A 17,111-nucleotide genomic window follows, 5' to 3' on the forward strand; every position below is an offset into this window, starting at 1 on the left:
AACGTGGAAACTCAAGTCGAAGCTCAAGTTAGGGTGTCCTCATACCCTGAAGAGGTGGTCAGCAAGAGGGACGATGCACTCATAAGTTATGGAAACCACTTCCGTCATCAACTTTAATGCCAGACACGCCAAAGAATTAGAATGTTAAAAGAATGAATATGAATGTTAGAATCAGAATTAGAATTAGTACACACAGAGATCACACTAACGTAATGCATCAAATGAACAAATGCACAAATCCAGTAAGTTCAGTAGAACTTCGGTTTCAACTCTTTTTTTACCCTGTCGTAGCTCAGTCGATTAAGGCAGTGTCTGGGATGCTCCCGGACGCAAGTTCGAATCCTCGTCACGGCCCTTGTGGATTTGTTCATTAGAATGTTAGTAGTTTAGTTTCGTTCATTTTTTTATGTAACCCCATATCCGTCCTGTGAGTGGTAGTGGAAAAGAATACATAGACACGTAATGAGCTCTGGAACTGAGCACATCAAATTATTTAGCTAAGCAAGTTAGAGTCTGGATTAGGTAATTACACTGTCTAAAGCACATATCAACAGTCTTTTACTGCGGAATGGGTTGGTAACGGGAGAAATTGCGAGCCGAATCGCTATTTAGCGAAAGTCACAGCGAGGGGAAGAACCTCTCTTCCTCGAGGCTTGCAATACATATCTCCACACCTGAGCTTTCATTTTCGACCAAAGATCACATTCACTCCAAAAAAAAATCTACCACTTACGGGTTATTCATGCCCGTGCCGCCTCTTGGGTGGCTTAATCTTCATCAATCAATCTTTCATTTCACCTCGTCCTTTTGAGTTGCCACAACGACCAGAAAGTGGCCAACTAAAACATCGGAACCTGCAAAGTTCAACGTGGCAAATGCGATATTAATACGAATGTCGTTAAATTCTTATTTACAAAAAACTGAGCTTTGTTAAATCACCTTCTGCCAAGTTAAATGGCAAAAATACACTAATTTCCGGAGAATGTAAATTGTATCTGATGCTGTATGCAGCTTCATGTACGACTCATCGCTATCCGAAGCTGTTCACAGATTCCTGTTTGTGCTCACAGGTGTACAAAGCTGTTTACAGCTTCATGCTTGGCTCTCAACTTTCCAAAGCTGCTTACAGCATCATACTCAGCCCACTGCTGTCCAAAGCTGCGTTTAGCTTCAGTGTTTGACTAACAGCTATCCAAACTGTATACAGATTCTCGTGTGACTCACAGCTGCGAGGGTTGGCGAATCATGAGTGTACAGGTGAGGACGTCGTTCGAGCCCCATGGGGACAGGTGCTGTTATTTTAGCGCGTCAGAAATGAATCTTTTATATGACTATTTATTACTGGCGTCTAAAACTCCCCGCAGATCCCTTCCACTAGCGAGAATGTTGTGAACGAAGTCGCTAATTAGAGAGAGAGCCCAATGGTGACAAGTGTGGGGGTCTATATTAGACACTCCTGACTCAGCTAAAACCTTGGAAGAATTGCCTTAAATAGCTGTGTTTCAGCTCTGTTAGGCATCTTAATGTACACGTTCCTCCTAAAACTGCATCATATACTCCGTAATCTAAATTCTCTATACAATTAAAATTGCAAATAAACCAAATATATTCATATATATTTACACACACACTCTCTCTCTCTCTCTCTCTCTCTCTCTCTCTCTCTCTCTCTCTCTCTCTCTCTCTCTCTCTCTCTCTCTCTCTCTCTCTCTCTCATAGTTTTAACCCAAAATAGTAGTAGAGGGAAGAAACATGGTTAGGGACAACACAACACAGGTGGAGGGGAGAGACGGGAACTAAAAAGATACGAGGAAAACAACAAGCAGCCTTCAAAGTGAGCCGAGAGTATCAAAGCGGGAGATACAAAGCCTCAAGCAGAACCTTACATACACTCAAGTGTCAGAGAACCAACCCTCAAGACGCTGAGAACATTTTAGCATGGGTGGTACACTTACAAGGGGGACACAGACGGAAACTTAGTACCCAAATGAGCCAGACACATTAGAAAGAATTGTTTAGTCTCAGAGCAGTTAACAAATGGAATGAAATAGGCAGTAATGTGGTGAAGGCAGATCCCACACACAGTTTCAAATATAAATATGAAAGACCGATAGGCTCAGGAACCTGTAAACCAGTTGATTGTCAGTTGAGAGTTGAGACCAAAGAGCCGAAATTCAATGTCATATCTCCCCCCCCCCCTCCAACTCCATCATCCAAACCCACCCACTCGCTCCACCCAGAGTGTTTCACATCCACATTTTCTAGTACGACAGGTTTTGACCTTATGTAACGCGTACGATCGAAAAACGACGTTCTTTGTAAGAGGACGGGTTGGTCCAGGCGGCCTACACTGCTACTAGTAGGGAGGGAGGGAGGGAGGTAGGGAAAGAGAGAGAGAGGGGGAAAGAGAGAGAGAGAGAGATAGAGAGAGAAAGAGAGAGAGGGAAAGAGAGAAAAAGAGAGAAAGAGAGAGAGGGAAAGAGAGAGCGAAAGAGAGAGAGAGAGAGAGAGAGAGAGAGAGAGAGAGAGAGAGAGAGAGAGAGAGAGAGAGAGAGAGAGAGAGAGAGAGAGAGAGAGAGGGGGAAAGAGAGAGAAAGAGAGAAAGAGAGAGAGGGAAAGAGAGAGCGAAGAGAGAGAGAGAGAGAGAGAGAGAGAGAGAGAGAGAGAGAGAGAGAGAGAGAGAGAGAGAGAGAGAGAGAGAGAGAGAGAGAGAGAGAGAGAGACACGATAGATAGATAGAGAAACATGGTAGATAGATAGAGAAACATGGTAGATAGATAGAGACATATGATAAATTGACAGACAGACAGACGTAGAGACAGCGAGACAAGCCTACACAAGTGAAAGGAAACGTGCCCAATCGTTTCAGTCCTGCCCTGTACTGAACCCAGGTCTGCCGACTGTGAGCCAATGACGTCGTCGACTACTATGCCACAGGAACCAAGGAGAAGCTACCTTACATGCCCGTAGCATCTTTCTGGACGCAACTTGTCCGTGTTCGAAACTGTCTCTGATCAACACGTATTCGGTTCCCAAGAGGTTTGTGAGTTGCAAGTTGCACCACCATGTGCGACCAAGCCGACTGTCAAGTGTATATGTTAATGTCAACCCCAAATGAGCCTTGCAGAAATGGCTTATCTCCTTTATTAAGATATAATAATAATAATAATAATAATAATAATAATAATAATAATAATAATAATAATAATAATAATAATAATAATAATACACAGAGAGTAATCACACTAACGTGACTGTATCAATGAGAAAATTCGTAGGAGCCGTGATGAGGGTTCGAACCCATGCGGTGGGTGTTCCCAGGCCCTCGCTCTAGTAAGCTAGGCCACGACATGGTATAAGGATTGCAACTTGGAGTTCTACTGAACCCATGAGGGTTTCCTGAGGGCTTCCACTGAAGCCGAAAGGCTTCAGTGCTCCTACGAATTTTCTCAATAAATAACAATAATAATTGTATTAATTAAACACAGGAACACATTACACAGGTATAGTGATAGGTACTGGCGTCACACGTTAAATAAAGCCACTATTAGGTAAAGCATTTCGGTCAATAGACTTGATTTTCACAGATTTACCGGAGGGTATTTTTGGGAAAGTGATTTGTTAACATAATTATGAAAAAATGGAGTAGGCGGAGTGCCTGAGGACCGCGTGGCACCCAGCAGGCGGGAGTTACATAGTAAATGTGTGTGTCATTCTGATCTCCTCCCGAGTCATTTTACTTCGTCCGGAGACTTACCTGGTCAGCGAGGGATCATTACCTGCCCCACTCGCCCACACGTCCCCCGGGCAGGACGTCCCCGTTATTCCACACATTCATGCCGGTGGTCTATAGACGTGTGATGAGGGACGTGGCATTAATGTGTCACTAGATATGGCCGACGGTGAACGGAACCATAAGCAGAGTGGGTGGTGGAGAGGCTAATCCAGGTGGTGGCGGTGGGTGGCGCTGCCGCCCAATAGTGCCAGTGAGGCATAGTGCCGCGTCCCAGTGCCCTACCGACGGCCCTCCAGTGCACATCCTGCCTCCACGGCGAACGCTCCCGTCTCCCTCGACTGCCGTGAAGGTGTAAACGAACTGTCCCCTAGTGTTCCCTTGTAGGTGACCCTTCACTAGCCAGGATGCCTGCCCACGCCACCGGCCATACCTCCGGAGTTTCCTCCGTCTCCGTCACCAAGACCTCCTACAAATCAGGAGCAAAGTCTCCGGAGTTCACCAGCTCCCAGACAACATATGCTCACAGCACCGCTCTCGAGGTACGTCTTAATACTTGTGATCTTACCAATATGTCGTCCCGTTAGACGCTGGGAGATGCGAGCGAGAAAATGTCGCGACTGGGAGCCACGCGTCGCTCTCCTCCAAGTTAAAACAGTTACTGTTTGTTTCACCAGGACCGTTTTCTTTGACAAGTCATGTAAAACCTTCGAAGACTGTACACTTACTACATATATACATATGTAGTGTACATATGTAATGTACACATGTAAAAGCCTCGTTTTGTAGGTAAACAATTAGTCAAAACGAACCAAACATAAAATTATAGGGACCCCTGAATATGAAATTTGTTACGATGGCACAAACATTAAAGCCTATCCCTCACCTAATCTAATCACAGCATAACCCATAATACAACCCAACCTTGGCATAACCTATTCTTCGATCAGGGAATTAGATCAGGTTAGGTATATATATATATATATATATATATATATATATATATATATATATATATATATATATATATATATATATATATATATATATATATATATATATATATATATTTTAGTGTCCCACCTCCCTATAACAATTTCCGTTTTCTCTTTACTTTTGTGCATTTGAACTTCGCATAAGCGTGAGGAACCTTTGTTCACACTTGGTGTTCATTATTCACAAAATGTTGAACGTTATGCAGTCATGAATAATCCTCCAGAGGTTGATAGGTCTTGCTAACCCTCCAGAGGTTGATAGGTCTTAATAACCCTCCAGAGGTTGAAGGGTCTTAATAACCCTCCAAGATGTTAATAGACGTTAACCTCAACACCAAACCTTGGACAAGGTGTCTGTTAAATACGACATCGGGAGTCACTGTTAAGGAAGGAAGTGATGTTGAGAGCCACTGTTGAAGGTGGCAGTGATGTCCTGAGTCACTGCTGAAGAGGACAGTGATGTCAGGAATCACTGTTGATGAGGGCAGTGATTTTAGGACTCACAGCTGAAGGGGACAGGGATGTCGAAAGACTTTGTCACAGAAGGCAGTGTTATCAGAAATCACGGTTCTAGGGGACAATGACCTGAGGAGTCACTGCTTGGTGACAAAGTGATATTGAGCATCACTGTCGTGGAAGATAGTGACTAGCGGTGCTAAGAGCTGGGCACAGGCAAGTTACTGGTTAGGAAAAACAAAGTTATCGATGTAAACATTAAAGTATGAGATAACCGTATCATTGAAGGTAGCCGCAGAACGGGAGAGGTGATCTCCCTTCCCACTCGGGATGTCAGGAGGCCCGACACGTCCCACCCCATTCTAAAAAAGACACTTCCCACCCCACCCTAAAAAAGACACGTCCCATTTGGGAAGTGACACGCACTCCCGGGAACATCAACAAGAGAGCGACGACTAAAGCTAAGGCTTCCTGGCATACCATTAACACAGGTATATAGTATCGAAACCATTTATCTACGTCGAAACCATTTATCTAGATGCAAATCCTGCTGAATGTTAAGAGGCACTTTTGGAGGTCATTTGATTTCGCAATGACAGCGAGAATTATATGACAATAATAAGAATTCATTCGGTTGACTAATTCTTCGTATGGTCAGACGTCCTTGAGAATGCACCACGTATAAGACGGGTTGAGATAGGACAGATGGGTGCTGCTTCTAGTTCACCCAATTTCCCCCCATGCTAACCCCTCGCCACCTTAGGTGTGTATTCTGGTAAGATGTTCATGAGGGCACAGTTCGATCCTCAGCCACGGCTTGCTTGTGGACGCTCAAACTTATTATCAATAGCATGAGCCCAACTGCTTCTTGCACCCGCCTATGAACCCTTCGTCCGCCCGCCCACACCATTTACTGATGATGCAAAAATTATGAGAAGAATCAAGACAGAGATGAAGATAGACAGAGACTACAGGACGACCTGGACAAACTGGAGGAATGGTCTAGAAAATGGCAACTAAAGTTCAACTCAGGAAAGTGTAAAGCAATTAAATTAGGCGAAGGGAGCAGAAGGCTGAACAGAAGGTACCATCTGGGAGGTGAAATCCTGCAAGAATCAAAAAGAGAAAGATCTGGGGGGTTGATATCACACCGAACCTGTCCCCAGAAGTCCACATCAAAAGGATATCATCAGCGGCATATGCTAGACTGGCCAACATAAAAACTGCCTTTAGAAACTTGTGTAAGGAATCGTTCAGGACCTTGTATACCACTTATGTCAGACCAATCTTGGAATATGCAGCTCCAGCCTGAAGTCTAGTTAAACACAAGACAAAGTTATAGAAGATTCAGAAGTATGCCATCAGACAAGTCCCGGAAATGAGAGGTATGAGCTACGAGGAAAGGCTAAGGGAGAGGAACCTCACGTCCCGGAAAAGCAGAAGAGTAAGGGGAGACATGATAACCACCTACAAAATTATCAGGGGAATTGACAGGGTGGACAAAGACAAACTCTTCAGCACGGGTGGAACACGAACAAGGAGACACAGGTGGAAAATTAGTACCCAAATAAGCCACAGAGACAGTAGAAAGAACCTTTTCAGTGTCAGAGTAGTTAACGGATGGAATGCATTAGGCAGTGATGTGGTGGAAGCTGACTCCATACACAGTTTCAAATGTAGATATGATAGAGCCCAGTAGACTCAAGAATCTGTACACCAGTTGATTGACAGTTGAGAGGCGGGACAAAAGAGCCAAAGCTCAACCCCCTGCAAGCACAACTAGGTGAGTACACCCCACGCCCACCCCCCACGCCCGCCAACAGCCTCGCTCATCGAGCCCAAAAGACTAAATCTGCTTTCCTAAATTCGCGCCAGAAGGAAATGACGCTTGTGACTATAAAAGGAGTCTGCAGTCCAACAGCAGAATGTTAAAACCCCCCGATGTCTGATGACAAACTTCCTGGTGTATGAAGATGTGTAGCCTTTCATCGCCCGGGTCCAGCCGCTCGTCGTGTAGGCGAGGTTAAATATAGTGTTCACAAACGCTAGAAGGTGAAGTGTGTGTGTGTGTGTGTGTGTGTTGGGTGTGCATATATCTTAACATGGTAGCCAGCCTTGCTCGCCTTACGCCGGTAGCCAGCATACAGTTCACAGTGCACTTTCCCCTACAAGCATACACTGTTCGTAGGACTTGTCTCCCCTGCCTACACAAACACACACACACACAGTGTGCACTCATATAATTGTACTTGAGGGGGGACTAAAGGCTGTTCTTATGTTAGCCAGCCTTCCAATATGCCGCTTATATCCTTTAGACTTGGGCTGCAGTAGCCAGATTCGGTGGGAAAGCAACTCCTACATCTTTCTTTCTGACTATTTCCTGAAGGTGTGTGTGTGTGTGTGTGTGTGTGTGTGTGTGTGTGTGTGTGTGTGTGTGTGTGTGTGTGTGTGTGTGTGTGTGTGTGTGTGTGTGTGTGTGTGTGCGTGTGTGTGTGTACTCACCTAATTGTACTCACCTAATTGTGCTTGCGGGGGTTGAGCTCTGGCTCTTTGGTCCCGCCTCTCAACCGTCAATCAACTGGTGTACAGATTCCTGAGCCTATTGGGCTCTATCATATCTACATTTGAAACTGTGAATGGAGTCAGCCTCCACCACATCACTTCCTAATGCATTCCATTTGCTAACTACTCTGACACTGAAAAAGTTCTTTCTAACGTCTCTGTGGCTCATTTGGGTACTCAGCTTCCACCTGTGTCCCCTTGTTCGCGTCCCACCAGTGTTGAAAAGTTCGTCCTTGTTTACCCGGTCGATTCCCCTGAGGATTTTGTAGGTTGTGATCATGTCCCCCCTTACTCTTCTGTCTTCCAGTGTCGTGAGGTGCATTTCCCGCAGCCTTTCCTTGTGTGTGTGTGTGTGTGTGTGTGTGTGTGTGTGTGTGTGTGTGTGTGTGTGTGTGTGTGTGTGTGTGTGTGTGTGTGTGTGTACTCACCTAGTTGTGCTTGTCGGGTCGAACATCTGCTCCTAAGTCCCGGCTGTGTGCGAGTGCATTCATCTAATTGAGCTTGCGGGTAGATTGAACTTCAAATCTTTGGTCCCACCGTGCGTCTATACACATGTGCGTGCGTGCACGAGAGAGTACACGAGGTGAGGTTCTGCTCTGCGATAGAGCAGTGTTCGTTGTTCCCGGTGAGAAAGATCAGAGATGCCAGCATGTTGGGTTGACCCATAAACACTACCTAACGTGGATATCTTCTCTCAATGGTAACAAAATCCCCCTCAACCAAATAAACCCCTAAACCTATTCACTACAAACCCCAATGAACCCTAAAAACTATACAATTAGATTATACATTATAATACATTAGATTAGAGAATATAATGACGTTTGAGTGCTTCCATGATAATGATCCACAACTGATTGAAATGTGTTTCTTTTGTCTATGTAAGGAGGACATGATCACGACACTGATGTTTATGGTATCACATCACTGCAACACTGTGTGACTGTACTGGACTGAGTGTTGCCCACCAGCAGCGACTGTAATGGACTGTATAGTTAGGCATAGGTAGATTAGGTATTTAGGTCCTGTTGGCAAGTATTTGTATCTAAAGTACGTGGGTGAACCATTCATACAGATGAGATTCGAGCAGAAGTCGTTAGCGAGGCATTGTTTGAGAGATATTTGATCATTATCGGCTGTGAACAGCCTGGCCTCATCGACAAAGGACAAATGTTCATTCCATGCAGCCACCAAACCCCCCCCCCCTAATTATGATTAAAAAACGCTGTACGCACGACTCACAACTGATGACGTTCGAACATTTCTCAAACAGTCCGAATCGACCTCTGTCCGAATCGTAACTCTGTAAATGCTTCACCCACGTACTACAAATACAAATAATCACCAACAGAACCTAAACACCTAAGCAAAGCTATGCCTAAATATGCACAATATACTATATATAAACTATTAATTTTAATTAAAAAAAATCCTATTTTTAAATGAGCAGCATGTTAAAAACTGATGAATGCGTCTTTGGGGTCGGCCGCTGGATGGAATGAACATAGCCTGAAGATAGGTTGCGTTTCATTCCCGTACCTGCAAACACAAAAACCGTCATCAGAACCAAAACATTGCACTAATTAGGTCTAGATAATATATATTTGGGCTTGCATAGCTTATTTATTTATTGAGACAGGTTAGGTTCTTTAGATATTTCTAATTTTGAAGCATGCCATTTGGGGTAATCAAATAACACAAAAGTTAACTTTTTTGTAGTTATTTTTTGTACAATTGATCAAATAGTTGGTATAAATTCTACCAAGTTTGGAGGCTGGGAGTTGTACTTCCGGTAGCATGATACCCTTGTTGTAAAGCCCTGTCAAATTTAAAGTTTTTTATCCAGTTTATGAGAGGCAGATTCTTTGCTGGTAGTGCAGATTCTTTGCTGGTAGTGCAGATTCTTTGCTGGTAGTGCAGATTCTTTGCTGGTAGTGCAGATTCTAGTACTGGGCTAACTTATTGTGTTTTAAGAAGAGTCCTCGATTAGATTTCTAAATGGCGTTCTTGAGGGGACTCCGCTTGCTGTATCTCTCGTGCTTGACATCGACTTTCTGACTGTGGCTCTCTGTCTCTTGTCTGTCAAGCACTCCCTTATTCAGTTCAGTGGCTTATTGGTTAATGCAGCTTGCTTCTCCGCCTCTCCGTCTTGTACACCATCCTTTTACTAGGAACAGGATCAAATGTTGTCAGTCTTAAGGAAATTTAGTTCACTCAGCCTTCTGTCTCCTGGCGAATCTTAATGTTAGTGTCGCAGAACTCTTTTTAATTTTTTGTAGGCGATTTTCCTCTTTGAACCTGCGTTGCTCTGTTACACAGTAAGTCCTCTCAAGGTCATCAACCATTCTCATCCCAATTAATTTCTCCAGTATATTGCCAGACAAGAATATTTGTGACACTGGTCTAGTTTATTGCTTCCTGCCTGTATTCTTCCCTTTCTTGAATATTGGGAATACATTTGCCTTTCTCTTTGGGAGTTCACTAGTCTCTAGTGTTTTGCTGAATCTCGTGTTCAGCAGATAACCGAATATTTCTCCAAAATATTTCAGCAACCAAGATGATACTTAGTCAAGTGGAAAGTGTGTTAGCTCGAGTGTACTCACCTAATTTTGCTTGCGGGGGTCGAGCTTCGGCTCGTTGGTACCGCCTCTCGACTGTCAAACAACTGGTACAATCAAGTGTGTGGGGGCAGTTAGCTAGAGTGTTTGCGGGGTTAGGTAAGCAGAAAGTAAGAAAACCTGGAATTGCAATGCAGCTTGATAGATGCTGATTTGACTGAAAAGGCTTAGAGTAATGTGGTTTTTAAGGTTTACAGTAAATATAAGGGCTGGTGGAGCGGGCGGGCGGTCGGGTGGGGTAGGAAGGGCGGGAAGGGTGGGTGTGTGGGGCGGTGGCCGTAAGTAAACAGAGACCACCAATATAGTTGGTTGCGTTGAGACCAGTTTTAGCCCGCGGGCCAGGCGGCTGGAGTTCCACCCGGCCCTGAGCTTGTAGGCTCCTACTGGTCGGGGGTTGTCTTCTGTCCCTCCGCTTCTCCTTTCTCACCATCCCTCCCACTCTCCCTCCCACACTCTACCCTCCATCCCACTCTCCCTCCCACGTTCTACCCTCCATCCTACTCTCCCTCCCGCCCCCCATAATGAAGAACACTCTCAGGATATTTATAAATTGCAATCCTCAGTATTTTTACCAGTGATGGCTTATGGGAAAAAACTGCTGGCACCTGCACTCCCATCGCCCCTCCCACCCTCACCCTTCCCTCACACCCTCTACCTCCCATCCCACATTCCATCCTCCCGCCCATATCCTCCTACCACCCATATCCCATATCCCACCTATCCTCCTACCACCCATATCCATCAGGCAGTCGAGGATGGGATGAGTATCAGTCCATTCACAGTCTGAGCTCGGCTAAGCTACCGCCGACCCCAAGGAATGAATGAAATATTAATTAAGAACATGAATAACTTATACCCTTATATCAACTCATTATATAACGAAATAAAGGGGACAAATGGGTAGAGGATAATGCTAAGAGAAGTCTATAATCTGATTGTCTAGTCGACTAGTCGGGGAGCCGGTCGGCCGAGCGGACAGCACGCGGGACTTGTGATCCTGTGGTCCTGGGTTCGATCCCAGGCGCCGGCGAGAAACAATGGGCAGAGTTTCTTTCACCCTATGCCCCTGTTACCTAGCAGTAAAATAGGTACCTGGGTGTTAGTCAGCTGTCACGGGCTGCTTCCTGGGGGTGGAGGCCTGGTCGAGGACCGGGCCGCGGGGACACTAAAGCCCCGAAATCATCTCAAGATAACCTCAAGATAACTTACTTACATATTACTACCACCAATTTTAAGAATAGTTTGTTATAAAATGAGCTTTTGTTCTTGGTAAAATTATGTCTATTCACGTTCTACATTTATTTCCAATATTATAACAAGAAAATAAGTTGAATCTTCGTAAATATAGAAAAATTATAAGACAGTTTTTTGGTAGTTTTGGGTAATTCTACGGAGCAAAAGTAGTCAATTATTTAGAAATGTATACACAAAAACATGCCTTTTTACTCCAATATGTATAAGAATACGTATATAGTGTAGTTTTAAACACAGACCTAGGGTATGTCAGGTTAGGTGTCTTGGGTAATAAAGTGTATTAACAGTACGTGGGTGAAGTATTTAGAGATGGGCTACCTTGAGGCTACCTTGAGGTGCTTCCGGGGCTTAGTGTCCCCGCGGCCCGGTCGTCGACCGAGGCCTCCTGGTTGCTGGACTGATCAACCAGGCTGTTAGACGCGGCTGCTCGCAGCCTGACGTATGTGTCACTCTAAATTTGTGTCTAAATTTAGAGTATATAGACACAAGAAGTGAGCCAGGCACTGCGCAAGCACAGCTGGAGCGTATTCAGGTGTGTCAAGCGTATACGCAACCCGTCCTCGTCAACACAAGCCAAAGGGTCGTTAATCCAGCTGCCAAACCCGCTGTTTATGAATCATAAATGAATCATAAACCCTTCCCACGTGACTCACAACCCATCCTTGCCCGAAACGCTGTGTTGTTGTTTTAGGTTCAGCTCCTCGGAACAAAAAGTTCCAAGTAGCACGGGCTATGGTGAGCCCGTAGTGGACTTACCTGACACAGGAGCGGGGCTGTAACTGTCACACAGGGGAAAGCTGTGCGTATTAGTGGCTTTAGGCATAGTATATACTGGCTCTATCTAGACATCCAACATTCTACTTGCAACTCATTTCGTATGTATGTACTTTTCCCCCGAATAAAATAATCCTTATCATTATAATTTTCATCCTCGAGCTAGGCTCGTGAAAGCGGCGGCCGACCCAAAAGATGCATTCATCAATGTTAACGAACAGCATATTTGAAATTTTCATTTTCTCAAATACAAATTAATATTAGTTTTATATGATACAATTTGTTGCATAATTAACTTTAGCTTTGCTTAGATTAAATAGTTAGGTTTTCTTGCCAATCACTGCAACACGTCCCTCAACTAGCCTCAGGTAGCCTCAGGTAACCTCAGGTAGCCTCAGGTAGCCTCAGATAACCCCCAGGTAGCCTCAAGTAGCCTCAGGTTACCTCAGGTAACCTCAGGTAGCCTCAGGTAGCCTCAGGTAACCCCAGGTAGCCTCAAGTAGCCTCAGGTTACCTCAGGTAACCTCAGGTAGCCTCAGGTTACCTCAGGTAACCTCAGGTAGCCTCAGGTTACCTCAGGTAACCTCAGGTAACCTCAGGTAGCCTCAGGTAACCTCAGGTAGCCTCAGGTAGCCTGAGTTCCCTCCATCCAGCGGTCGACCCCAAAGACGCTTTCATCAATTTTAACATGTTGTTCATTCAAAATAAGAATATTCTCAATTATGATTTAATATTATATATTAGCATAATATGTTTATTTAGGGATAGGTTAAATTAAGTGTTTAAGTTCCCTTGGCAATTATTTGTATTTGTAGTAAGTGCATGTGTGAAGGGAAGGGAACTATCAGCGGAAAGCGCCAAGCCATTACGACTATATAGCACTTGGAAGGGGTCAGGATAAGGATTTGGGATGGGACGGGGGGGGGGGGGAAGGAATGGTGTCCAACCACTTGGACGGTCGGGGGATTGAACGCCGACCAGCATGAAGCGAGACTGTCGCTCTACCGTCCAGCCCAAACAGTTGTTGGCATTTACAAAGTTGCGATTCGATCAGAGAGCGTGAGGTTCGAACTTTTCTCTGTTCGAGAAAAGTTCGAACCTCATCATTGGTGAGTAGCGCGTCATCATAAACAGTGCCCAAAATGCGCGTTAATTCAATCGCCAACAGTCGAATATATAGCAATATTAATTTATATTTAAAATTAACGAGCGTTTGATGCTTGTTTACAAGAAGGAGCCAATTTACTGGTAGGTGAACAGAACCATGAGGCAAAGTTAAACGTTTCCTCTTGCCGCGGGGATTGAATCCAAGAGCTTCGGGTGGGAGTCAAAACTATAAAGAAATAAGTTCTGGGAAGATAAACTCAACTTGGGAGAGAGAAGGTGTTGTTGTTGTTGTTGTTACAAATTTGCTACCTGGAACAAAGTTCCAAGTAGCACGGGCTATGGTGAGCCCGTAGTGCCTTAGAAGGTGAACAGGAGAGAGAAGGTGAACAGGACGGGAAGTGGATGGTGGCAGAAACGGCCCTTATGGAACGTGCTTGGCACCGGCCGGGGAGTTGAACCTTAGCGGTGATGGGACCCGAGCTAGGGGGGTAGGGGGGCGTGAGGGGTGAGAGCTATATATTCTCTGATGAATTAAGCCTGTAGGTGGTGCAGGGGCGGAGGCAATATTTCCCAGGATATAATGTATGAATGGTTTTGGGTATATTTAGATTGAAAATGAATATTTGATTTAATCTGAAAAAATAATATTTGCTTTTAATTGCCTAATATTGAAAGCACATCCTTTAAATTTAGAATAATTGAGATGAAAATCACATATAATATATCCAAAATCAATGGGAAATAAGCTAATTTGTCCCTTAGCATATAAATATAACAGCCTGCCGCGGCCATAATAAAAATGCTCGTTTTCTTTGCTTTACTAGCAATAAGAGAGAACGGAGCAAACATGTCGGACACGGGACACTAATTCATATACAAAGTCCATATCAAAATTATGTTAATGATAATGATACATAGCATTACCTATCAAACCCAATATCTTATACATTTTACCATAGTTTTCACTATTTATATGTGTATATGACGTAATGAATGATATGCGATTTACTGCCAGTTAAGGAAATGTTACCACAGGATGGGCTGACGGAACGTTGAAGCTCAGTCTTTGCTAAGGGAACCGCGCTTATACCGGCGACTAATCCTTCGCTTACTAAGCTATAAGCAAATGTGTATAGATAATGAAACGATATGTTTCCATGTGTGCTCCAGGGGATTGAGCCCAGGAGCCTCACTGTGACCCGAGTGCGCTAATCACTGTGGTAATGTGTACTTACCTAATTGTGCTTGCGGGGGTTGAGCTCTGGCTCTTTGCCAGTGCATTGTGTGCCACAATGGTGATGTATGGTGCTGTTAAAGGTCAAATGGCGCAGTGATCTATGTCCTCGACTCACACTCCTGGATGCCGGGTTCGATCCCCGACCGGGACAAAGACGGCTGGGCATGTTTCCTTTCACCTAATGCCTTTTTTTTAACCTAACAGTAAATAGTTACCTAACGGGAGTTAGGCAACTGTTGGGGGTGGCATCAGTGATAGGCCTAGCTATTGATAGGCCTAGCCAAGAGGGATCTCGGATATTCTAACATGCTTTTTGTCTTCGACAAAGGGAAACTTCAAGCACAGCTGGAAAACCAGTTTCAGGTCTCGGCCTGACGGAGAGACCTGAAACAGTGTATTTGAACCAACAAAACGATACTTGAACTTGGTATTACCAAATTTTATAGAACATGGAAAAACATCTAACAAGTATTTAAATATTTCCTTCCTTAAATCTCTCACAGTTGTGAAATGTCGATATAAACGTCCGTAGAGTTATCCAAGTACAAGCTCAACGTCTACACCGACGGCTCAGTCCAGTCTTCTACTGGACGGACTGCAGCGGCATGTAGGTTTTATAGAAATAATATCTGCACAAAGTCTGTCAGTGTCAGGTTAAACAACTGGCTGACCTCCACACAAGCAGAACTAGCAGCATTACATTTAGCAACCAGCACATTAAAAAATATTGGAGGAGGAATAATATTCTGCGATTCAAAGTCTGCTCTTCAAGCAATCGAAAACTTCTCTTGGAAGATCGACAGCAAGAACCTAATACTCCCAATTATAAATGACCTAATTGATGCACAGAGTAAAGGGTCTCGAATCTCCTTTGTATGGATACCTTCACACATAAATATAACCCATCATAATGAGACAGACATTGCAGCCAAATTAGCGTGTAACAAGTTTGAAGTTGAATTAGATCTAGGTATCCCCATCTCTGCTGTCAAAACTGTATTGGTCCAAACATTCAGATCTGATAGGAAAGAACTTACTGACTCCCAACGACCTGAAAGTACTAGTATAAAAAGCTATGATTTGTTCAGATCTGAAACCTACATCTATGGACAGCACAAAACGTCCACTAGACTGTGCGACACAGTGGTTGCAAGGATCAGGTTGGGTTACCGTTACCTGTGGCAGGTGGCTGCAGGTGACGGGTCTCCCAATCCTGAGCACTCCAGTTGCAAACTCTGTGAGCAGGAACTACGGCATGATCTCCCGCACTACATCACTGAATGCCCAGTTATTAGACCTTTCAGACCAGTTGGCATGAGGTACCTGGAGCTTTGCAATTACTTTATTCACTCTCGTATTCTTGAAGATATCCTCACAGTATACCCAAAATTTGCCAGTGCAGGCTATTAAACACATGGCCCTGTATGACTAACCATCCTGCGAGATGGGGACTTGTATTACCACTGCTACCTTATTCAATCTTGTGTTGTTGATATCCTCAAAATGCATCCGGAGTCTGCCAGTGCAGACCGCCTATCACATGTCTCTGTATGACTAACCATCCTGTGTGATGGGGATTTTATAGCATCACCTAGTTAGCTTTTTTTGACACACTGTACTCCACTTCATATAGTCTAGGGTAGCTGCACTAATGCAGATGTACCTCATAACTTAATAAAAAAAAAAAAAGTAACTCGCCCAGTGATGGGGATTTTTTAGCATCACCTAGTTAGCTTTTTTGACACACTGTACTCCACTTCATATAGTCTAGGTAGCTGCACTAATACAGATGTACCTAATGTGTTAATAAAAAAAAAAAAGTAACTCGCCCAAAATTTGCCAGTGCAGGCTACTAAACATTTGGCCCTGTATAACTAACCATCCTGCGAGATGGGAACTTTAAGTATCACTGCTGCCTTATTCACTCTTGTGTTGATGATATCCTCATAATGCACCCAGAGTCTGCCGGTGCAGACTACTTATCACATGTCTATGTATGATTAACCATCCTGCGTGATGGGGATTATTTAGCACCACGTAGTCTGCTCACCACGAGCTCAACCCCGCAAACACAACTAGGTGAGTACTCAGTGGGAGTAATACTGACAGAATAATTACTTAAAATATTAATACATACTAGACAAACCCAGCTGACTAAAATAGGATATTTACATTTTGTAATTATTTTTGTAGGGACAGGTAGCCTGTGTTAGGCTTATATCGAGTCCCTCCCCCCCCCCCCTCCCAAGGTCGAATTGCTGACGCTCCCGAGGATGAAACTCTACGACAATTGACTAACTATCGGGTACCTAGAGGCATTAGGTGATAGGAAACGTGCCTAACCACTTCTGTCCCGTCCAGGATTCATACCAGAG

General features: G+C 44.2%; 1 protein-coding gene across 2 annotated transcripts in view; it reads right to left on the reverse strand.

Moving 5' to 3' along the window:
• The window catches only part of LOC123762105 (uncharacterized), a 135,952-nt gene that overhangs the window by 86,175 nt on the left and 32,666 nt on the right, over positions 1–17,111 (reverse strand). The gene's annotated exons all lie outside the window — the stretch shown is intronic.

Source organism: Procambarus clarkii, chromosome 34 (assembly GCF_040958095.1).
Source record: "Procambarus clarkii isolate CNS0578487 chromosome 34, FALCON_Pclarkii_2.0, whole genome shotgun sequence".
Classification (NCBI taxonomy): Eukaryota; Metazoa; Arthropoda; class Malacostraca; order Decapoda; family Cambaridae; genus Procambarus; species Procambarus clarkii.